We start from the raw sequence: 25,258 nt of genomic DNA on the forward strand, positions 1-25,258 counted from the left end.
AGGTCTCACCAGGGCACAGTAGAGGGGGGTCAGAACCTTCCTTGATTTGCTGGACATACTCTTCTTAATACACCCTGGGATCCTATTGTCCCTCTTGGCCACAAGGGCACATTGCTGTGCCATGGATAACTTGTTATCTACCAGCACTCCCAGGTCCCTCTCCACAGGGCTGCTCTCCAGCAGTTCACTTCCCAGCCTGGACTATTGCAGTTTATTATTCCTCACCAGGTGCAGGACTCTGCACTTGTCCTTACTGAACCTCATTTGGTTCCTCTGTGCCCAGCTCTCCAATCTGTCCAAGTCTCTCTGGATGGCCACACAGCCTTCAGCTGTATCAGCTAAACCTCCCAGTTTGGTGTCATCAGCAAACTTGCTGAGCAGACACTCTGTGCCCTCATCAATGTCATTGATGAAGACGTTGAACAGCACCGGACCCAGCACTGATCCGCAACAAACTCCACTAGTTACAGCTCTCCAGCTGGACCTGGCACCCTTGATCACTACTCTTTGAACGCTGTCTTGTAACCAGTTCCTAATCCACCTCACTATCTGCTCTTCCATCCCACCCTTCCTGAGCTTGCTTACTAGGATGTTATGGGAGACACTGTCAAAGGCCAAGGTAGACTACATCCACTGGTCTCCCTGAACCTACCCATTCAGTTATAGCATCATAGAATGCTATCAGATTAGTCAAACATGATTTCTGCTTGCTAAATCCAGGCTGACTACTCCTGATAACCTCTTCCAAGTGCTTTGAGATGCCCTCCAGGAGGAGCCACTCCATCATTTTTCCAGGGATGGAGGTGAGACTGACTGGTCAATAGCTTTGTGGACTCTCTTTCTTGCCCTTTCTGAAGACTGGAGTGACATTGGCTCTAAGGGACCTCTCCTGTCTGCCACAATTTGGCAAGAACAATGGAGAATGGCAGATAACATCAGCCAGTTCTCTCAGCACTCTTGGGTGCATCTCATCAGGGCCCACGGACTTGTGAATGTTCATTTTGTGTAATTGATCCCTAACCCAGTCTGCACTGACCAGTGTGGAGCATTCCCTCCTCCAGGCTTCCTTTCCTTCATCCAAGGTCTGGAGTAGACAGGGCAGTTCAGCCTTAAGTGTAAAGACTGAAGCAAAGAAGGCGTTCAGCAACTCTGCCTTCTCTGCATCCTCAGTTCTCAGAGCTGCCTCCTCGTTCAGCAGTGGCCCCACACCTGTAAATACCGGCGGGACAGACTGAGGACTCTAGGGGGCTGTATCCGTCCCATGGGCCGTAGTTTGAGGACCCCTGCTCTAGAGCCTTAGCCCACGGGATTTCTGCAAGCATGCCTCTGAAGAGCACAAAGTTAGCTCTGTAGAAGTCCAGGGTTGTAATTCTACTTGCTGGTCTGCTTCTACCCTGTATAATACTGAACTTCACCATGTCATGATCACTGTCCCCAAGGCTGTTCACAACCTTAATGTCCTCAATCAGTCCCTCTTTATTAGCTAATTTAGTAAAATTTGTCTATAGCATACTGTATACATTTATCAATTAAAAAAACCAAACTATATTTTTATCTATATAGCTACATATTTATTCTAGTTTAGGCACATCAGTAGAGGAAATAGAACTATGCAATGAGAAAAGTTACCGCTTCTATCTTCCTGTATATGTTTTTCAGCTCATTTTGAAAATGACTTTCCTGAAATTCTATAAATTCTGTAGAACACATAAAATACATTATTTCATTGTGAAGGACAACGTAGCCATGCTCTGCATTCTACAGGAACTGTCTGAGGTCCTATAAGACCTACAATTTTCTTCATTTTATGCAAACTGTTTGAATATAGAGAAGAATTTAACACTGCTGTAATTCCAAGTATACGACTTTGATTTCAGTGCTAGCAGCTTTTCTATGAAAGACTTTACATCAGTTGCTATCCTAATTTACACATTTTTAACCTTTCAATCATGGGTCTGCCTGGAAGTATAGTGAGTTTGAACACTGTACTGGATCTGTACCTGAGCCTCCTTTGCTTATAATAAGCCCAAGAGTTGCTACTTAGTGTTTGCTCTCTACTCCGCTTGGCTTAGGGGGGCTGTCTTGCATGCTTGTTGGTCTCCCAAAGGCTGCTGTGCAGTTTGCTTCCAGGACAAGACACTGTGACTGTGGAGATGCTGGGTACAGGCTACTTTCACATACTTGTACAAGAGATGACAGACACCACTACCTAAATTAATGCAGTGGTGACTTCCATGAGCTGCCCTGGCAGTCAGCATCAGTGTTTGCTCCCGAAAACATCCCTGGACTCAGGTACATATGTCAAGTACTACTTATCTTACGTGATGTTAACAAAGTGACACCAAATTGTTCAGTCTGTTTCAGAAACAAAAGCATTTGCTGTCTCTACCAATGAATTGCTCACTGCTCCTTTTGACTACAGTGCCAGAATCTGCCCAGAGAGTGTAGCGACCTGGCTGCTTTATAAACACGTGACAATCTATTATCTCCTGAATCTAAAGAACTTGCAGTGGAAACATGATGTATAAATTAAAACAATAATATCCTAAGGAAACAAGGACTGATACAATGTTACATTACAAAGATTTTTAGATCTGTGTCTTCTAGCCTCAGGATTGTAGTTTAAAACACAAAATAATCCCTAACTCTTCTCACATAAGAACAGCTTCTGAAGCATTAGAGACAAAGAAACCTGCTTTGCATGAATTTGTGCTTCAAGACGGATGGATTCTTTGATGTGCAACAGGTATTGTACTCATGCTGCAGATTTTTTGAGGGGTGCCTAATTCCTTTCCAGATCATTTTTCAAAAATGTTTGTTCATTGTGGCTGCTTCCAGCTAAAGGATTCAAATGTTATTAATGGTAAATAAACAGACAACCCTGTCAAGACCTTCTCTAGCAGCTAACCAAAATGGAATATCCCCAATGAAGAAATTATTTTTTTTTCTCCTCTTGTCCATAGGCGGGCAGTGCAATTTCCTAACATGTCTGTAAAGATCTTGTACATAAAGCTTCACTAAACAAAGCACATGCAACAAAGAAAAAGAAAACCCAAACCTCAAACCACATGATAACCACATCTACTTTTGCACGTGTTTTGCAATGTAATATCAACAACTCTAATTACTGTAGCCTCCTCACACTATTTTATGTGTTCCACATGATGTGCAACCTTTACTTATGAGAATAGGCATTACCGTAAAGGCTTTAATGATGCAATTATGTGATTATATTCTGTCTCTTTCCCTACAAGATTTTAGCCTTAAGGACAGAATTTCTGGATAATTCAATTGCCACTTTCATAACTATGTTCATGGCACACACAAAACAGGTCTTTGTAACTTTTTTTTTTTTTTCCTAAGAGAGAGAAAAAAGGCAAAGGAAGAGATGACCAAGATTTTAATCAATAATTCATTGTTGACTGGCCAAATTTCAGTACCTGCTTCAGTAGACGAAATTCTCGCGTTTAAGAGCAAAAAGACAAGTTTTTTAGTACTCCCCCCCTCCCCTAATACGAGCAAACTGATGTGTCTTTCTGTAACCTTTCCGTGGAACAGCGAGTGCAAACAGCCTTGTGATGTGAAATCCTTGGCATCCTTAGCCCTGAAGAGGAGAAGGGGTGGAGCTGGGGATGGGGGAATGGACACGTCTTGTGCAGCCGTAAGCGAGGTGAGGAGCTAGACACGGTGCTGGTGGGATTCTCCGTGCCCTTCTGTTCCTCGGGAACCGCACACTGCCAGCCCGGCGCTCCCGAGCAAGGGGGGCTCCGCGCTCGGCGGTTCCGGCACCCGCGGAGGCTGCAGTCCGGGGCGGGCAGGTAGGCGGGGAGGCCGCAAGAGCGAAGGTCTCACGCCTTGTCTCAGCGGGAGTGCGACCCCGATGCTACCCCCTCGCCCGCCTCCCGTAGGCTGGCATTACGCGTTCTGCCACCCGCGCTGCCTCCGTCTACCCGGGCCAGGCGCCGCGCCCCCGCCAGCCCCGCGGAGCCGGGTTGGGCAGCCCGGGAGGCGTCTCCTCCGCAGCCCCCGCCTCCCCGCGCCGGTGCTGAACTGCCTCAGCCGCTCCCCGGCAGCACCCCTGGGACAGCGGCGCCCTGTCGGCCCCTCAGCAGCACCCGGTCCTCCCTCCTTGCCACCCGGCACAAGCTCTCCCGCCGCTGCTCCGCTGCCGAGGACACCTCATGGGAAATAAATAAATTAGTTACCCCACTCACTCCCGCGGCAGGGAGAGGAGCCGGCGGCGGCCGCGGGATTAGATCCAGCCCGAGCTATAGACCAGGTAACGTAACCTACCCGCCAGGAGGGAGGAGGAGCAGCAGCGAGGCCGCTGAGGTCGCCCCCGCCTGGGAGGGCTCCGGGGAAAAGAGAAGGGACTGTCGCAGCCGGGGCGCGCCGGCGTGGCCCCTGGTGGGCTGTGCGAGGGCGAATGCCCCGGCGCCTTGGGCGCCGCACTGTCAGTCACACACACACACCAGCCGCCGCCCACGCCGGCATAGATGGACGGACGGACGGCGCGTGGGGCGCAGTCGCTTCCCCCCTGCAGGCGCTGCTGCCCAGTACCAACGCAGACAGTGCGGGCAAACGTTTTGTGCCCCGCCGGCCCTGCGACGAGTGGCGCCCAGCTGCCACGCGAGCGCCTGGCTCTGACAGCGGGGATGGAGGGCGGGCAGTGGGGCCGGGCCGAGGCCGCAGCTTCGGATGGGCGCGGCGCGATCCCGCCCACGCGGCGCTGCGCGCATCCCCGCAGGGCGGCGAGGCGGAACGCTGAGGCTGCCTCCTGCCGCATCCCCGGGCGCGGTGGTACCGTCTGCCCAGCGCACATCTGCGGTCCGGGGCGCCTCGGTCCCGGGGGCAGCTCCGCTGGGAGATGTGAGCGGGGAGTTACGGCGGCGATAGCAGCGAAGCAAAAATCTGCTGCTGTCCTTGCCGTCATCAGAAACGGGCCCGCATAGCTCTGATGTCATAGCTTCGTGGGTGAGGTGACCTTGGGGAAGAAGGGTCTGGATGGACCTGCTGCACAATGACAGCTGCAATTCTAGTTATCCTAGTATGGACTGCCCTGTGCCCTACAACACTGGCTGCTTTATCTGTGAACGTGGCTGGCTTTAGTGATTGTGTACCGAGCTCCCTGTGTAACTGGTATCAGAGTTGTGAAAACAGACATTCTCCATCGTTCTCAGTACTTGACTTTTGCTAACACATGGTGGACTCAGAGCCCTTGAAGGCAATGGTCTAAATGCCCCCTTGGTGAAGGGCAGTCATCCTGACAGAAAAGGAATTCTGTGTCCATAGACACTTTGTGTCCTGGGTCTGTGGCTGTTGAAGTGACCCCCTACAAGACACTGAAGCAATCTTGGAAGAGACAAAGTTGACTTGTTCACATCTCAGAGCCATCCCATCATACTCCCTGGGACAGTGTGTTACTTGCAGAGGTGCAGAACTGCTGTGACTTATTCACTGCTTTACCAGTCAGGCGGATAGGAAAGCAAACAAAACCATTTAGAGATAGCTGGCTTGTTTTAGATGCTACCCTGAGCTTTCAGTAAAGGATTCTCACTAATACTATTCCTGAACCTTGTTTGGGGAGAAAGAAAAAAGTTTGAATGAAGCTGATGCTTCATGGAGGAGTCCATTCTTGTTTTGTTGGTCTCTATAATAATCACTGGTGTTTCTATAGTGACTCCATCTATGCCTCCCAAGTTAATTATCAAATAGGAATGAAATAGGTGCTTGCAGCTCCATTGAGGAATTAAGGCTGTAAATAAAGCCAACAAAGTATTGTCTCAGCCCAATTTACATGACTCATGATACAAAAGCTAGTCTCCAAGAAAGAGGGATGTGGCCTGATATGTAAAGGAAATGGAAACCTGCCAAATACTTGAGAAAAAGTAGTAAATGCTTTTATGTACAAGTATTAAATCTGGCAATAATGTGTAAGTGATTCCCTTCTTATTTTTAAAGACATCTTTCTCCTCTCCCCTTCCATTATTGTCTGCTAACTTTGAGCATCAGTATGACTGTTAAATATCTACTCCTTAGTACAGTTGTTCATATTATTTGTAAAATTTATTATAGATCTGTAGCTCCATGTATCTGTAAGGGTTAGCTTAGTTTGCAGCATAGTGTTTACAGTGTAAGTGGCTTCAGAGCAAAGTAGCTAATAATTCTGTACAGGAGTGGCTAGAGATCATGACTTTCCATTTATGGCACCAGTAAGTAATTGTGGTTAATGAAGTCAGCCTTATTTTATTTATACAATAAAGATATGGAATAGCCTAATTATCACCCATGGTTTTCATGAATGACAGAGAACTAAGTTCACATGTTTTAGGGACAGGGGAACTCTTTGAGTTATGTGGTGATACAACTTATCTGAACATCTATTTTACATGTAAATGCAGAAACTTTAAAATATTACAGAGGGAAATACCAAGAAATAGAATATAGTTAAACATTGTGGCTCTGCAGCTGCAGTGAAGACAGGTGGAATCCAATTTCAGCAAATTTCAGTGTAAATGAATGCATCATTAATAATATATTAAAAAAGTCTCCTTCCAGCACTTTAACCTAATTTCATCTGCCACTTCTTTGAAGTAGACATTGGATTTAAGCTCACTCAGCTCTTGCTATTGCAAAATCCTTTTTCTAGGGAGGAGAGAAAAGAGTGCTTCCTGACTCATAAGCTGATTATTTTAAAAAATATTTTTCATTCATTACTCTTCTTTCTTGGATATCTTTCACTGTGTCCTTCTTATTGTCTATTCCTTTATATATATATATATATATATACACATATATATTTCTTTTTCTGATGTGCATTGTTTCTGCTTCATAACAGAAAAGTCTTTCATTGCTTCTTAACTAAATTATCTTGCCCTCTTTTCATTAGGAGCGGATGGGTTTGTATCCTTTAACTCTGGTTGTCATTGGTCTCTTTCCAGTTTAGGAAAGGAGACTGCAGCTCACCTGATTTATCTGTCTGTCTGTCTATCTATCTGTTTCCTTTTGTGACATCATTGGATGCTTTTGAAGAGTTGCATTTTTCTAGAGGGACTCTTTGCTAGGTGGTATCTGAGTATAATTGTTAATTAGTTGTATCGCTTACACCATTTACCAGAATGAAAGCTGTCCATTTTCTTATGTGAGATCAAGAAAACAAAAATGTTCTTGGCCTCTGCTAATAATTTGTTCTGTTGAATACATGTAATGTTTTAAAGTTTATGTGATTATGAAGGTGTATTTCTCTTTTGATTTCTACTAAAAACGGTTGAATCTTAGCCATTAATCATTGGCAAAGGATGTTACCAGGTAATGTATATGGCCTAATGTTTGCACAGTATGAATGAGGAGGTTAGACAGGATATTAGGAGCTCTTTGACACTTTTGTGTCAAATGAAAGCAAGAAACAGGCTGTGTTCTACATATGCATCTCAGTTCAAACCTACATTCCTTGACTTGAGTGTATTTGTGAGCTGTTTTGCCAACTTCATGATCTTACTGTGAGTCTTGCAACATTTCAGGGAAAGTTTGCAGTATTCAGACAAAAGTAATTGAGATATAGGTATAAGGAGATAATATTCCATAACTTGGGGAACTGAAGATGCTGGACAAGCTGAGGAGTTCTGTTTGGCTTTATGATCTATCAAATGTTTCCAGTATTTCTTATGGCTCTTGGTCTTCATAGAATTGTAGAATGGCTTAGGTTGGAAGGGACCTTAGAGGTCATCTATTCCAACCTCCCCACCATGAGCAGGGATGCCTCTCAACTAGAGTTACCTGTTCAAAGCCTCATCCAACCTGGCCTTGAACACCCTCAGGGAGGAGGCAACATCCCCAGGGAGGAGTCTTCTAACCAAACAATCAAAATAATATTAAACTTCTACTAAAAAGCAGATGCCTAGTTAACTAAGTCATGTTGATTGACAAATTAGAGTCTCTATTTTTTTTCCTTGCATCTCATTCATAGTATTCATGTTGGGAGTGGGGGTAAGAGTGGGGAGATTCATTATTATCAGCTAATTCTGTTGTTGAATGTATTTTTAGTTTTAGTTTATGCACTGTCTTTAAATAGCTCATTTATGTGCTATTTTCCAGGTCAAGTCCCCAGTTACATGCAAGTTTTGATTGTTGTTGGGTTTTTTGCATGTTTTTGTTGTTGTTGGTGGTGTTTTTTTGTTTGTTTGTGTTGTTTTGTTTCATTTCGTTGGTTTGTGTTTTTTTTTAGGACTTAGTGCTCTCCTCCTTTTCACTTGCAGTAATATGTAAGTCAGAGGTGTGCAGTATGCACACTTACTGATAAAAAATGAATAAAAGTTTCCAAAAGGGTATTAACGTAACCAGGGCAATAAAATGTTCCCAAAATTGGAGGAGGGAAAATAATTAAAAAAAAAAATTGAATCAGAGCAGGATGTACTCTTTTCCTTCATATTCTTACATTAAGAAATGGAATTAATGGTAAATCACAAATTCAGGAAATGCTAGAAACCAAACTTACACTGGAATTATTTTTTTTTTTAATTTAACTGTTCATGAACTTTCTTTTATGTGTCATGATTAATGAATGTGAAGTATTTAATGTATGTCAGGTCCACTCAAGAAGAAAGCATTGCTCAAATTAATTACGTAAATTGTAAAGAACTGGCTAACAACTTTAGACTGTAGGAAGCTTCTGTTTTTAAGTCTGCTGCTGACAAACTGCAGAAATCCCAAACATTGCAGAAATTGGAATATTTGGTGATAGTTGTTTGACATTTTTTCCTTATGGTTACTATGAAAAAATAATGACAGCATGTGATTTCATTGGTCAAAGTGGAAAGCTCTGCAGACTGGAGCTTTGCAAATGTGCAGGATTGTTTAAACAGTGCTTACTTTCTTCCAGCCTCAACATATACACTCCCCGCCAAAGAACGCTTTACAGTTGTTCTGACAGCAAGCTTGGTAGTTATTTCTCTTCTATCCCTCTTTAAGGTTTTTCAATGGAGGACTCAACTGTAGGTGATTATCAAGTTGCTGTGGGAGCATTCAAAAAGCACATTGCTCAGAACTTTCTGTATTTCATGATCTCTCTTTCTATATTTTTAAGAGTTGTTGTTCTTTAGCTCGTCTTCCCATACCTGGTAGCAGATTGCTGCAGCAGCTTCAGGCATGACCATTGTGTAATGCCTTTCCATCGTATGTCCTCAATGATAGCAAACTGTTGACAGCACTCCCGAGTTTGGCACTTTGATATAGCACACGGGTTGCAGTGGTGTTCAGAATATGTTTGGCATCAAAGAATGGCTGTCTGCTGTTATTACAGTAATGGAAATGGCAGTTTGATGATGTGCATTGCCTTTTGCACCTATTCTGTGCAATAAAAGTCAGTAAAATTAGTGACAGGATTACACCATCACAAAAGATAGATTTTTTTGTTGTTTTTGCATTGAAATAGATTAATTAAAATCTTATTCATGGCTTGCCACTCATAACTTAGACACTCTTAAAGACAGGCAAAAAAGTGATGAAATTTCAAGTTCTCTAGCATTACTTTAAAATTCATAGTAGTATCAATTTCAGACTTGTACTGCTCAGTGCTTTTTTTCCAAATTCAAGAAATACTGAGAATAAATGTATTTTAAAGTACTAAAAACATGTGAGGAAACAAACCCAAGAGAACTTGTCATTTCTTGTGCTGCCAAAGATGGCAAACTTTTAAAAACAATATCAACTCCTACTGTAAGATTTCAATTAGTATTGCAGATAGAGAAATGTGTTCACTTGCAGCATATGATTTTTAAATCAGTTGCATTAGAGTGAGTTTTTAACATTAGAAATTAAATGCTTTTATTTATTTAATTAATTTATTTCATCCCAGGTGCCTGGCACAACAATATAAGTATTTGGCAGTTAAGGTTAGAATTTTTGAAATGACACAGAATTGTGTTCAAACTACCAGCTAGAACAACTTGGCTCCTTAGAGACATGGCAGCTTTTCTCTGCCGACCTTGTTGAGAGATGGAAATTGGAAGCCTTAAAATGTAGTGTGTCTCAACAGTTTGCCATGCTATTGAATTAAAATGCCATAGGAGTTGTGATTACAAAATAGAGCTCCTGTAGTTTGCATTCTTAATATGGTCCTCAGAGCAGGTTCAAGAAACAAAACAAAATTAAAAAAAAAAGACTACCCAATTTATTGATGCAAATAAACTCCCCATGGGAATATAGGTGTCTGATTTCTTAATATTTGAACTTTATCTGTTAAATTCCTTTACAGTTCCACTCTTGCTGAGTACACTCTCCACTGTGGAAATCTCTTCTAAAAGTTAGCTGCTTTTGCATGTATATCAGGGGTGGATTTGGATGCTGGTATTGGACTCTGTTTCACATCAGTGTCTTCTGCTGATGTTAGAGGTGGAAACTGGAGCACTATAAACTGCAAACTATAACTGAAGACTGGCATTGGAGTCAGAAAAAAATGTGCCTAGGCCAGAGACTCAAGCTGGTTGAGCAAGGAGGTTGCATCTGGGAGCCAGTGGAGAGAACAGAATGGACTGTGGAGGCAAATCAGTGCTGGAAGCAGAAGAAAGCAATGGGCCTATCATCCTATTAACAAACCCTTTTTAAGCCATACATCTTTATAATAATTTGTACATAAACTAAAAGCTTCCTTTCTGCCCTGAGGAATTTATAAGATCTGTGCTCCTTGTGTCACATAGAGGTCCTAACTCTCTCTTCCATTAGTGCACCTTCTTCCCTTCTGAACACCACAAAAGGTGAATCAGGGGATTCAGCAGCCCATTATTAGAAGCCACAATGCCAGATTTTAGCAAGAAATGAAACAAAACAACAACCATACTTAGGGATTTTGAGACCTCTAGATTGTATATTTAAGGAAAATGGGTGGAAAAAAAAAAAGCCATAATAGCCTGTATTTACAAAGCATAAAGTCTACATACTATTTGTAAAGAATAAGAAAAAAGGAGATCCTATTTTCTTGTTTTTCTGCAGATATAGTTTTGTTGGCTAGAGGCATAAGGTAGTTTTTGTTCTCATGATTTTCTGATGTAGTTATCAAAAAAGAGATGCTTCTATGTAGTTATGCTGGATATAGGGATGCTTTCTTTCAATTTGGCTTATTTTGTCATTCATACATAACAACATCAGAGCATTATGAGAGGCATGCATGGCTTGTCTCAGTCATAGCTGTATTACAATAGTGAAAGAGGTTTATAAGCAAAGCTAATGAATATAAGGGCCAAAGTCATATGAAGCTGAGATGACCAGGAAGAGTACTTAAAACTGAGACCTAAAAGCACTGTGGTATTTCACTCAGTCAATATGTCAGTGTTGCTTGATTGTCATTTCCTCTGTTTCTATGACTCCAGGTCAGAACTTATCCTTTTGTGCAGTTCCACTGAATGAAAAGGGTTTACTTGCAGTTTACACTGAGAAATGTCTCAAGAGAATAACTTGGCTGGTTCTCAGGACCACTTAATTAATCTCTGAAATCACTTGCACTGACTTACTTGATTCATTTAAATGGAAATTATTTCTGACAATGATTATCCAAATAAATTATATTATTTAATAATTATCAGTTATCAAATCAACTATCTGTTTCTAAACAACTGCTTTTATGTGTCCTTCTCTGTCTTTCTCTTTCCCTTCTTTCTGTGAGAACATTTTCCTCCTCTCCATTTATTAGAATTAAAAAGGAAGGTAAAAGATCAAGTTATTATTCTGCTCTGTTTATCCCACTGACATACTGGGTTTTCCATACTAACACTGGAAACTGTCTAAGATAGCTGACTTGTTGGACAGCTTTTATATGACCATAGATGATGCTTCTCCACAGTAACCAATGTTTATGGTTTGTTTCTTTTTATTTTTTTTAAATACTGTTTTTATCTTTAGAGTTAGAAATGTTTACATTCTTAGCTTTCTGGTTTTTAATTCAACTTTTATTGAGTTATTAGGGTAAAGAAAAAATGAAGTCTTAGAAAACTGACAAATGGAGAAGTTGAGAACAGAGGAGAAGGGAAAGTAACAATCTGAGGAAATATTATCCTAAGGAATTTCACAGTGGCAAAATTCTTCAATCTAGCAGAAGTGGAATAATGTGGCATGTTTTCAGTCAGCATTTTTTAGTTGTCTTCAGGTTTTATTAGTTTTGAGAAAGGAGTAGAGAGAATGTTGACTTTTACTATTTCTGCATGCTAACTGCAGACTGTATGATAATTTTTGTTGTTGATGAATACTTTGTTGTCTGATAGCCAAATAGGTGTGCACTCTTGGCAGTGCTGTTGTGTATACCAATATATCCATCAAGCAAGATGCCAATAAAGAAATAAATATGTAGTGTGATATGAGAAAAAAAAACAAAACAATTGAGCAATGCAGCTTTGAAACATTAATATTACAATCTTAGAAATTAAAGACTAGCATTGAGTTCTTATGGTAATCATTTAGCTGGTGGTTGAGAATATCTTGACTTCCAGAAGTACTTTGCAAATAGTGTAAATAAAACATATTTAAAACCATTACACTTAACACTGTAAAGTTAAATAAAGACTAAACGTATAATTTAGATTTAATAGTAATGATGGCCTGTGACCACAGTGAGAGCTACTGTGGACTCTTATGTACGTATTGGTTCAGGTGCTTTAGCAGTGGGTGAGCAAAAAGGAGACTGTTCCTGACCTACACAGGCCATCAGGAAGCCACATGCCAGCCTTCAGTCTACTAATGCATCCCCTTGTCTGTGTTTGTTAAGTTGATCTGCACGTGCATAGATGATTCCCTCTTGAGCTCAAATGTATGACATAAGAGAAAGTTAATCTAGATTATAGTTTCCAACTCAGTAATATTTTTGTGATTAAAAATTAGTAGTGGCTTCCACCATTCCCCTGTTTTATGCAACCTGGAAAATACAGTGGTACTATGTTCATAACATAATACCATAAAAAAGCCTACCCTTTCCATGGTAAAAATACATTCTTCTTGAAGTTACAGCATAGAAAGGTGTTAATGGAATAAGATGTTCCTGCTTAACTAGATGATCAGCTTGCAATTCTGAATATAGTTTGGCACTGCTGAAATATTGTATACCCAAAATGATTAGTGAAGTGCATTTTTTTTTTAGATATGAGGCCACTTTTTTTTTTGCCCTCTTGTACCTATTTCCCGAAAAATCAGCAAGGCTATTGTAGATGCCAGGTCTGAGCTTACTTTTCAATTATTATACTGAAATTGTTAGTCTAATAGAATAGGATGATTACAGAATACTGAATAATACATTTTAATGAAGATCCAGAACACCTTTGTAACCTTAATGAGGTAGTAACAATGTTTTTCTTCCTTTTAAAACAATTTTCCCCTGTTCTCCCACATTTACCATTTTTATCCCAGGTGTATAAATACAGCAGGTTTTGTATGCAGCACAATAGTCTTATGAAACCTAAATTAGCCACCTAAATTAGGATCTTTAATTTCAGTGTTACTGGATCTTGGGTAAGTAGGTTGTTATCTCTTAATAACCAAAGCTTAAATTCTACTTTTAAAGCAACCTTCTCTTATAACTAACACTTGTACAGGATGAAATCAGAAATTACAGCTGCACGCTGAACAGCCTATTTTATAGGTACTTTCAACAGCAGTTATAGGTGTTTTATAAGCAGATGATCTTGCATTCTGATGTAGTCTCAAGGACACATCTACTTGCTTCTCATTATAGCAGTCAAATACACCTAAGTGAGACGACAGTTTTTTCTAATAAAGGTAATGGTATATATATAAACATAGAAGATGATAAAAAAAAAAAAAGAGGAAATATGCAGTGTACTGCATACTGTGAGATAAAGTGAGAAAAAGAAGAAAGCACTGGGAAAAGAAATGCTAGTAGAGTGGTTTAATTTTTCACAAAGTTTTAGTGTTGCAGCATGGTCTTTATAGCCTCGATTAATGTGCCTTGAGTACCATAGATAAGATGTAAATGCATTTCCCATATGATCCTTTTGACTCCTTTGGAACAGTTCTATGACTAGATGCGTAGAAGGAGTAGTGCAGAGTGATGGATAAAAAAAAGCAGCATTTCATACAAGGAAAACAGAAAGCGTATTTCTGATGGAGGGTAGCTGACATGTTGGCCTTACAGGATTGTGAGGAGATCTAGATTCTGGATGGAGTAAGAGAGCAAAGGATTTAAATATTTGGAGAAGACATTTCACTGCCACTGTTTTGACCTAGTACATGAATTGTCAAAAATGAGTGAATGACTCTTCTGTCAGCACTTAATAGTATAATTAGCCCCCTACAGAATGATAGGCTCCTGTAATCATGGAAGGTTTTATTCATCCAACCAAAGGAGAACGAGGTTTTGCTTTTCTTTACCATGTGGCTGAGTTTGCTTCGTAGCTGTTCTCACTGCTCCAAAGAGGAGTTTGAGCTCTTTGGTCAGTCCCTGCTGGGTTCATTAACTTTGTGTGTTTGTTTGTATTACCCTATTGAGATGGGAATGGTTTGTATTTGTGTTCTTTAAAGACTGGACCTGAATTACTTGAGCAAACCCCACTGAGCACGGACCCTTTTGTGTTTAGATGAACTCCTGCTCCAGGGGCATTTTCATCTGCTTCTCTGACCTTGCCAGAGGGAATCCCTATTTACTTTTTGGTTTGTTTTAACTGTTTATCTGGGCCCTGCTGGTGATAGAAATGGGATGCCTGCTTTCGGCTGCATGTGGGAACCATGAAGGACTATGACTTGTCACAGTGAAAGAAAAGCTTATGTAAGATGGTTTTGGATTTTTGTTCTTTCCCCCCCTAAACTCTGGCATTAATTTCAGTGTTAAAATGCAGCAACATAAGTATTAGAGCAGATCGAGCAGCTCTGTTGTGGACCATGGGCTGCCTTCTGAGAGGCGATTTTTGTTGCTGCTAATGTTACCATCTATAAAACCCCCTATTACCCCGAACATGAACGAAATAGCTGCTGTAGCACCACAGTGAATGTGTACATTGGTATGAATCTTTTACCTGTGATAGCTGAAAGTGCTGTATTTTTCTCAGGTGGATATACAAGGGGTGTCAGGAGAGAGGTTGATTAGTCCAGAGAACGAAAAAAGCAAAGTTGAGCTGTAAGGGAAAGGTGCTGCTGTGCGGTACTGCGTCCAGCTGGGACTTGCGTAAAATATATCTGTCTCCTGAGGAGCCTCACTTGGCAGGATTTGTGTGGATTTCTGCCCATAAAGACAAACCTGCTTTTGCCTGGTAGAAGCCACAGCCAAGAGTTGATCTCTCAGGGGTGAAAGCTTCTGCCAGCACAGCTGCCTCTCTAGACAAAGTAGAAAGACAGCAAGCTACATACTTAAATCAGTATGAGTTATATCTCCTTCATGCCTTTAAAGAAAACTGCTTCATCATTTACCGAACATTTTTATCACTACTCTTACATGTTTAAGTAATGTATACTCACATACAACTGCCATATTCCCACTATAATGTACACTTACATTTCTTGCTTATTTGTTTTAAAAGCCTCCCTTAATTGTGGCCCAAATCTGACTGTACCTGTCGCAAATATAACACATATTTAGTAATTTACATATCTGTATGTAAATTCATAAGCTTTCAAGACAATCTTGCATTTTCTTACAGTCTAAAAACGTATTTTTGTCCTCAACACAGTAATTGTGCAACTACAAAGATTTACTAAGTTAAACTTTAAGTCTTAAGGCTTTCACAAGATACATATAAAAATGAAGATGCCAGCACAGGCAGTGGTTACGTTCCATTCAAGTTAATTTTCCTTTTCACTTAGAGTTTGCAATGTCCTCATAGCATCCCCTCCTTCCTGAGGAACACCTTTTCTTTTCTAATACAGAGTAAGTCTCATGTACACACTCAGTTCCACTGAATTTGTCTCACGTCTGTTATCTGATCTGACTAGAAAAAAATGTTTTTATACTCTAAAAAAGTACACTTGCCTGCAATTTGTGAAAATAAGGGAAGGCATTCAGTGTAACTATCTAAAGTGATTCAAGTAAAAGAGAAATTACCAACAAATATTAATAACTGGAACATCATTTGTCTTCATAAGCTACTGCAGTGTTTTTAAAAAGAATGTTGATGGACAAGTTTATTCTTTATTTAAGGCATTAGGTGATATTAACATAATCATGGCTTATCTCTGTCTTGCTAGAGCATTCTCAAAAATTATTTTGAAAGTATTTGTGTATGATAATCTATATATTCATATAGATATATTTAAACACAAGATAGAGAGCTCACCTGAAGGGAAAGCAAGGCACCAGAGGAACCATAGAATCATAGAATCATAGAATCATAGAATTAACCAGGTTGGAAGAGACCTCCAAGATCATCCAGTCCAACCTAGCACCCAGCCCTATCCAATCAACTAGACCATGGCACTATGTGCCTCATCCAGTCTTTTCTTGAAGACCTCCATGGATGGTGCCTCCACCACCTCCCTGGGCAGCCCATTCCAATGGGAAATCACTCTCTCTGTGAAGAACTTCTTCCTAATATCCAGCCTATACCTACCCTGGCACAACTTGAGCCTGTGTCCCCTTGTTCTATTGCTGGTTGTCTGGGAGAAGAGGCCACCCCCCACCTGGCTACAAATATGTCTTGTTGTGAATAAGCTTTAAGCCAGTTGTGGAGTGTTTTCTGCTTACCTTGGACTTTGTATGGTGGTATGTTTTTGAGTTACTAGAGCTGTTAGAGCAAGGAGGGCGAGGTGGCCAGCCTTTGATGTTGGCGGAGCAAGGAGGAAAAGTGGAAAGAGGGCAGTGAGCATCCTGTGGAGCAGGCTGAAGCAGTGGTTGGTGCTGGGGAGAGCTAGCAGACTAAGGAAGTGGTGGCAGAACATGTGTTTTCTCTGTAGTTCCATTGCAATGAGCACTAAAGTACAGGCAGTGAGAAGAAAACTACAGATATATGTGTGTTTGCAGCTTGTGCACAATGAAGTTTTTAGCCCACCGATGGGTGTGACTCATTCTGAAAGGTAGTAGAAAAGAGCAGAGATTCAGTGCCATTCTGAAAACAGCTGAGAAGAATCTGTGTTTCCCATTGCTCGAGTACAGCAGGTCTTGACCTGCTGTTGTCCGCTCACAGTTCCTCGTGATTTTCTCCACTAACTCTTTACCATACCTTAGTACTAATTACTGCAAAAGGGCATTTACAGGCAGCAACCAGTACAAAAAGCTCCATGTTAGGCAATGTAATGTGCAGCAAACCTCTCAGAACTGCATTTTCTTCATACCTAACACACTCAAACTTGTGCACTGTCACACCCTATAGCATATCTTGTTACGCAAGCAATTGTGTATCTGCAGTTATCTAAGCCAACAAAAATTCAGAGTTGAATAATAATACTTTAAAAGTAATTCACAGAGATTAGTTTAAAAGTAATGTTAGTTTAGGTGTTTTGTTGGGTTTTTTTTGTGTGTTTTTTCTTAAATGGGTTTTTTGGTTTGTTTTGTCCTGCAAACATATACTACAGAATTCTTGAGTTTATGCAAAAAACACTGTTTGGCAAACAGTTACTGTTTTTCTGGTCAGTTCTGAACAGTTTCTGATTGATATTCAGTATCTACATCATCAGAGACAGCCCTAGCTATTTTCTTGCTTTGAGTGAAAAATGTACTGCTACTTCTACACGAGCATTTGTAAGAAATTTTATTTAATGCCAGGCATTTTTATAGAATTTTAGTATGTCACATATTGAGCTGTTATGCAATACAGTCTTACAGAAAAATATGAGACAAAGAACTTAAACATTATAAAAATGAATGTTTTACTAGAAATTTAATCAGTGCAGTCACAAATTGGCTCTAAAAATTCTGCCTCTCCACTTCTGCAGCTCCGGGCAGCTGTGTAGTCTTTACAAAAGGTAAGCTGCCCTCTATGGTGTTCTATAAGGAACTGAACATTGATTGACCTAGATGTTTTATGCAGTGGCTTCGTTGAGTAACTTGTGAATTGAAATTGCACATATGAAATGCATCACTTTTTAATTTTTTTTTTGTCTAACAAGACAGAGATTCACTTTTGCTATGTAAAACTTGAAGATTTACTTTCAAAAAGGATAGTATTAGTTGGCAGTAGCATGCACGTAAAGCTTACATCTACACCTTCCATACATTTTCTTCTATGCAATCCTGGTAGCCACAAAAATGTTCATAATGCAACGTTCCCAAATTGCTTATTTTACAAATATGGCAACGAATGTGGGTATTGCAGTACATGCATTTCAGAGATTCATTACTCAGCCAAGCTGAACAGAAAAGATTGCAAAATTTCAGATTTCAACACTGCGCTGTTAAGCTGTGGATCTATTTCAGAGCAGAAGGAAAGACAGAACGTTTTTAGAATCCAGAACATATGTTTTTCAGTTACTTATTTTGTAAGACTTAAACAAGACAACCCTTTTCCTACCTACTCCAAAACACTAAAGATTTTAAAACACTAGATTGGGAAAAAGAACAGGGTCATTATGTTCAGTTCCCTGCAATATCAAGAAACAGTGTCATGGGCATATAGGGCTATGGGTGTCCCATAGTTCAGTAGCATAGGTATTTGTAATTAATCAAATTATCTAAGCTTAGTCTACATAATTGGGAGATATAAGCACTTGTAGACTACATAGAATTTCATTATAGCTTAAATATCTGAAGCAGGTCAGTGAAATATGTCCCAGAAGTTAGTTTCTGCTCATTGACTGTAAGTAGGACCTAGATAGCCAGATCACATGCAGATATCAGCATTGTTAATATGACTGTGATGAATCTGTTCCTTAAATCAGAAAAAGTTACCAATCATACAAGCCAAATGATATCTTGCAGAGCTTTATTACTAATTTAAATCTTCCATAAAATGAGAAAATCCAAAAGTAGGAGAAACAGGAGAAAAGTCACCCAATATCTGAGATATTGAAAGAAATTAGATCCCCCAAGGAATAAAATTAAAAGCAAGCAAACAAAAAATTGACAGCAACAGAAAACAGTTTGTGGCCAAACCTCTGTTATTAGAACAAACCTCTCTGTAGCTTTAAGTGCTATTGCCACTGTTAACATAAGGCATTCTTTCAAGAAAACCAGCATCTTTGAATTGTGACTGAATGAAAACCCATACTGCAGTAGTAACAATATCATTTGGGATGTGTGCAGAAGAGTTGGGGTTTTAAGCGTTTCTTAATAAACAGACGTTGTAATATAACACATGTTAATGAGTAGAAAAACTGAGATGAAATTCAGAACAACATCCAAACTAAGTGGTTATGGGGAACCTACTTTAATTGTAACAGTTTAAGGAAGAAAATCTCAGCTTCTTTCTGGCTGTCTCTGAGAAAGGAATGGTTAAATTTACTAAGTGTGTGCTTATGTGTGAGTGGGCACCAAGGTGCGCTAAAGCAACTACATCTAAGCACTTATCTAAGAGGAGCTCTGGAGTGGTTTGGTTTGTATTTAAAACCCCACTGTCAATGTTATTAAAAAATACATCACCAGATTAGTCTCATATGGTGAGTTGAGTAATAGCCCTCTTGATATCTATGTATTTTTATAGATAGCAAGACAATATTGGCTTTCATTTTTGTCAAGTTCAAGCTGACAGTGAACTTCAGACCAACTGTTTGCCACTCATATGTCCTGTGCCAATTAGCTCTGTCACTCAGATGCACACTTTAGCATTAACTCTGACCTCATGCTCAGTTCCCTGATTCTTAGAAAGTTGGTCTCACTGCTGGCACGAATTTGAGCCCTTCTGTTTGCTCTCTGGAATAGAGTGAAGGGCAGCTATGGTCCTCCAACATGATGCCAAGCTGGTGTTGTGCTGTGCTTAGTGGTATTGACCATACAGTCAGCATCTCTAGAGGACAGCTGTGCACTCACCTTCTGAAGACACTGCACTGGTACCTATTGTTAATCCCTCTTTCTGTGGATGCTTTATGTGGATGTGGAAATCATGAGGCCAGAGGTGATTTTTTTTCTTCCCTGCCCAGGATGGGGATCCTGTGGAGGGAAGGAAGGGCCCTCACACTGAAGGGCATGGCAAGGTGGAGTGGTTTTGCAGACACAGATGAGAAGCTGTACCTGGGACTAAACACAAGTTGTAAAAGTCTTAACAGAGGATGTCCAGCATGAACAATGCCTCACTTCCTGTTTCTGCCCAATAATAGGAAATATGGTATTGTTGTCACTGCAAAGTCTCCGTCAGAGTTTAGCAAGCCATGTTTACTTCCTTTTCTGTCCTCCTCTTGTGTGCTTGTGTCAGCAAACGTTCCCTTCCTGCTGTTGTCTTCGGTGTTTTCAAGCACCCCTTGCAAATAGTCCTCCCCACAGTTTAGGTCTAGGGGCTTACCTGCTGCTGCTGTGTATTATCTCCAATGTATTTCACCCATCCCAAAGGAACAATTTCAGATTCAAATTAAGAAAGTTTTAGACAGTAGAGAGATCAATTAAATGATAATATGTTCTCATGATTAGGCTGGTCTTTAAGCAACTCTCATATCGAGTATTTCTAGAACTCATCTCGCTTTGCATGAGAGATTGCCACAGGTCTTAGAAAGGCAGATCAGCATCAGCATCATTATTCTCAGATAAATTAAGAAATGCATTATTCTTTCCCTGTGAATATGCAAAACAGTGGGCAGCGAAATAAATAAATTCTGTCCCAGAGATTGCCTAAAATTTCCCAAACAAAGCCCATCTAAGAGCTTTAAGTCTTTGATATCAGTTGCACAGTGAATATCTGGGACAACAGAAGGTTTATCCTTTCTTTTGTCAGAATATTTCTCCTTTTTATTTGGCTATGCACTTTCACCCCTTCCAGCATTTGTCAGATCAAGGCAAGTATAATTTGCGGGAATGGTGAAATATAATTTTAAGGACACTGCACCTTTTAGTTTGTTTCTTCAAGAAAACAGTTAAGCTCAGCTTTGCAATTAGAAAGAAAAAGGTTTCAGTGTGAACTGTGAGCTTGTAATAGCATTTCGCTTGGACTTCTGGAGTGAAGTTATAATCTGGTCTAAGCTGTCATTTGCCTTTTATATATGCATTTATTTAATTATTGGTACTGAAATGATTAATTATTTTCCTTACACCAAAAAAAATGGTGATTTTTTGTAAAATTAAAGAAATAATGGAAAATATTTTTTTGGGGAAGCTGCGAAGCACATTCTGCTTTATCTCCAGCAAAATACAGCTTTTAAAATAATGTAGTGGCTAGCATTGCTTATTAATACAAAGAAGTTTCTAATCACTCTATAAAGCCTAATGTCATATCTTAATATGCGTGTTAATGGAGCAGACTAAAAAAAGTCCAAGTTAATTGCATACTTACTGTTAATTGCTGGACAATTTTGTTCAAATAAGAAAAATATTAGACTTTTGCAACACGTTAGCTGCTTTGAGTGATTCCAGTTTTGCTTTTAAGCTTTTCCTAATGGTCTCTAGACCACTTTTATTAGATTTGTAATTTGTTGAACAAAATCATATTAAGGCTGGTCTTAACTTTGTGTTTTAAAAAGCGAGTTCACAGTGAGCATCTCAATATATGCTGAACTCCAGTAGCATTAGGTGCAGACTGTGTTCAGGTGTCCCTAGATACTGGCACTCATTTTAAAGGGTATAACATCCAAATACATTTTGGTACATGCACAAAGGAAAAATCCTTCATATCTGAAAAAGAAGCCCTAAACAGATGATATAATATTCATAAACCAAGGATGCCCTCCTTTGGGATACTGTTCTAAATGTTGAGCTTCACCATAATCTCCTATGCCTATGAAATCTGAGATGCTTGTTGGTTTGGTGGTTGGTGACACAAAATAAACTGTCCAGACATCACGTGTGATAATCAGCCAATCAGATTTCCAGAGAGTCTTTAAATGCTCAAACTGAACAAAGGCTTTTTATCTACCAAGTTCAGATTATTGTCTTGGACAGCATCTCTCTGCCAGGTAATGTGCTGTTTTTCTGTTTCCTTTTAGCTTTGCTTACTCACAGTAAGTAGTTTCAGATGACTGTGGCAATCCATGCAAAACTAATTGACTAATTAAATGCAAGACAAGTCAGTGCACCAGCACATGTTGCACAGTATTTGCTGTTGGCTTTTTAATGATTATCTAGCATGTATTGATGGAAGAGCATGAAATACTTAAGATATATTCTTGCACTAGGAAGTTATAACAAGGAAAAATGACTAGAATGGTGACAGTCCTCAGTCTTGTCAGGCTTTTATAGATTTAGTTGTTTGTATATTTTGCCAACACATCTGAAAAAATAAAATTGTCCAAAGATGTGTTCTCTAAAGAGAAACTTTAAAGAAGGGGAAGCATCAATGTAACTCGGGTCAGATTTCAATACTGCTGGACATGAAATGTGAATCAGAGTTAAAGTGTGATGGAAATGGTTCTGTAACTTGGACTGAATTAGAAGAATTATAGGACACTGATAAAGAGTGCAAACAAAATGTTTTGCAAACAAACAAACAAACAAACAAAAACAACCAACAAAAAAACAAGCCAAAACGAAAAACACTTTTAAGAGGTTCAAGAAGCTCACAACTGATGTGAAAAAAAAGATGAATGAAGGCAGGAAAAGATTTGAAGATAAATTGAACTTAGCTGAGGCAACAGGCAAGGTAAATGCCTGCTATATCAGCATGTGTGGGAATGAAGACTGGAGTCTGAGTTGAGAAGAATTAAACTAATGTGTTCTGAAGTAACATGTAATTTATAAATGCAATATCAGTTTTAGTTAGACAACTAGTCTTCATGATACACATCTTATTTTCATAAGGATTCATGAGGGCAGCAATAATATAATCCCCCTGCATGAAACCAAGTGATGGAATTCAGCCTTGCTGAGCACTTAAACAGTCGTCTCTTCCTCAGTGCGAGAGATTTTTATACTAAAGAGTGAGGGGTTACTTTAAAGCCAGCAGCGTGGGTGTGTATTACACTGACAGAAGGATTTTTGTTTCAGTCTTTTCTGCAACTTCAGAATTCAGTGTCCTACGCCGAGTTTTAGCTGTAGGCACCTTGAAATTATTAGATACTTTTGACTGAAGCAAGTGCAAAAGTAATTTCCAATTCTGTTTTTCGTGTACAACAACTCCTGTAAACCTTCAACCAGCCTAAACAGTTTTCCCAGCAGTTAATGTGCTAGCAGTTTTGCAATGGCTGATAATACATAAACAAAGTTTACTTAGTTTATTTCATGGGGATAATCTGGTAGTTTTCGGTGCTGTTTGTGTCATCCTTGTTATCAAAGTTTAAAGCTTCAAGGTCTTATTCTTTGCTTGTGGAGCTCAAAACTGAGTGCAAAGCTGTCTGATTTCACTACATCAGGGTGATGGCTCAGAGACCAGATTTTGACTGTCATCTTCACAAGTCTTCTGACATCAGGAGCATTGTAATGACTTACCACATAGTAAAGCTATGGACTTAAAGAGTCAAACTGCAAAACAAAAAATTCCAAAATTGACCAGTGGTTACAGTTTTCATGTTTATTTCTGATTCATAATTTTTATATTTTTTTTCAGTTGTGTTTGATCATTTTAAGACTCAATAAATCCATGTAAAATTTCATTCATAGAGTATTTGTGAATAAAAAAGAAAATAGTGAGGAGATTTAAAAAAACCCAACGACAGAAACCAAGAAAAAAAACCACAAAGGTTTTCACAAGCAACCAAGAACTTTGTGTATATTCACATAGTCCCATCCTTGTGCAGGGGTTGTAAACTCTCAAACAGTAAAAAATGAAAAAAAAACCAACAAAAGAACAGACTCTTGCTTGTTTGTAACAATAGGAGATGTCAGGAGAGTATATTCCCACAGGGTAATAATAGAGAAGTCTCCAAATCCTTACATAAAGGACTCATGTTTGAACAAGTGATTTTCTGTGATGCTGCATGCAACGTTAGTGAAGTTTCAATGTAAGGAAATTCTGTTTTGTTTTACATTACCTCCTAAAAAACTCTTCAACACAAGGAGACTCTTCTTCATGGTAAAGGTGATGGAGCACTGGAACAGGCTGCCTAGAGAGGTTGTGGAGTCTCCTTCTCTGAAGACTTTCAAAACCCGCCTGAATGCATTCCTGTGCAGCCTACCCTGATCCTAATTTGGCAGGGGTTGTTGGACTTGATGATCTCTGGAGATCCCTTCCAACCCTTAACATTCTGTGCTTCTGTGATTGTCACACAAAACTGATTTACCAGTACAGTTTCCTATTCCCTTAAACAGTTAGAAGATGGAAATAAATTAAAGGGGGAAAAAAATTCACACAAATCAGCCTGTTGCTTCTCCCCAAAGTCACAGAGAAAGGAAGCATTGTGCTTGACCCGCAGAACTGAAGAAAGCAGGAGACAGAAAGATATGTGTGATGTAGTTACAAACATTATAAAGCAATCACTGCAAGATGTTTAAACATTGCTTTATGGTGTTTCCACTGAGATATTCCACTAGTGTGTGATGATAATGAATCATGGTTATACTTCACTGAGAGCTCTTGCCATGACTGCATACCTTTCCGATCTTTCTCTTTTTAATTCCCGTGGATTGCACATGGAAAAAAAAAAGCAGAGAAATTAGCTGAAAAACATAACTAGAAGGGAAGCACCAAAACTGTAATGATATGGAGGGCAGAAGGGCTCTGCAGCGGGACCTTGACTGCCTGGACAGATGGGCAGAGGCCAATGGGATGGCATTCAATAGCTCGAAGTGCAGGGTGCTGCACTTTGGCCACAACAACCCCATGCAGAGATACAGGCTGGGGTCGGAGTGGCTGGAGAGCAGCCAGACAGAGAGGGATCTGGGGGTACTGATTGATACCCGCCTGAACATGAGCCAGCAGTGTGCTCAGGTGGCCAAGAGAGCCAATGGCATCCTGGCCTGCATCAGGAATGGTGTGGTCAGGAGGAGCAGGGAGGTCATTCTGCCCCTGTACTCTGCACTGGTCAGACCACACCTCGAGTACTGCGTTCAGTTCTGGGCCCCCCAGTTTAGGAAGGACACTGAGATGCTTGAGCGTGTCCAGAGAAGGGCGACGAGGCTGGTGAGAGGCCTCGAGCACAAGCCCTACGAGGAGAGGCTGAGGGAGCTGGGGTTGTTTAGCCTGGAGAAGAGGAGGCTCAGGGGTGACCTTATTGCTGTCTACAACTACCTGAGGGGTGGTTGTGGCCAGGGGGAGGTTGCTCTCTTCTCTCAGGTGGCCAGCGCCAGAACAAGAGGACACAGCCTCAGGCTGCACCAGGGGAAATT

At 40.2% G+C, this 25,258-nt stretch overlaps 1 protein-coding gene across 2 annotated transcripts in view; it reads left to right on the plus strand.

Moving 5' to 3' along the window:
* Window positions 1-4,038: 4,038 nt before the first annotated feature.
* The window catches only part of SLC16A7 (solute carrier family 16 member 7), a 106,432-nt gene continuing 85,212 nt past the window's right edge, over window positions 4,039-25,258 (plus strand). The window contains exon 1 of one of the 2 annotated variants that reach the window (XM_064142239.1): window positions 4,039-4,279. The gene's annotated coding sequence lies outside the window, so the exon portion shown is untranslated. Of the gene's footprint in view, window positions 4,280-21,922; window positions 21,955-25,258 lie in introns of those variants that run through there. The other variant, XM_064142240.1, reaches the window with a different exon arrangement.

The sequence above is a fragment of the Pogoniulus pusillus genome, chromosome 4 (genome assembly GCF_015220805.1).
Source record: "Pogoniulus pusillus isolate bPogPus1 chromosome 4, bPogPus1.pri, whole genome shotgun sequence".
In the NCBI taxonomy this organism is placed as follows: Eukaryota; Metazoa; Chordata; class Aves; order Piciformes; family Lybiidae; genus Pogoniulus; species Pogoniulus pusillus.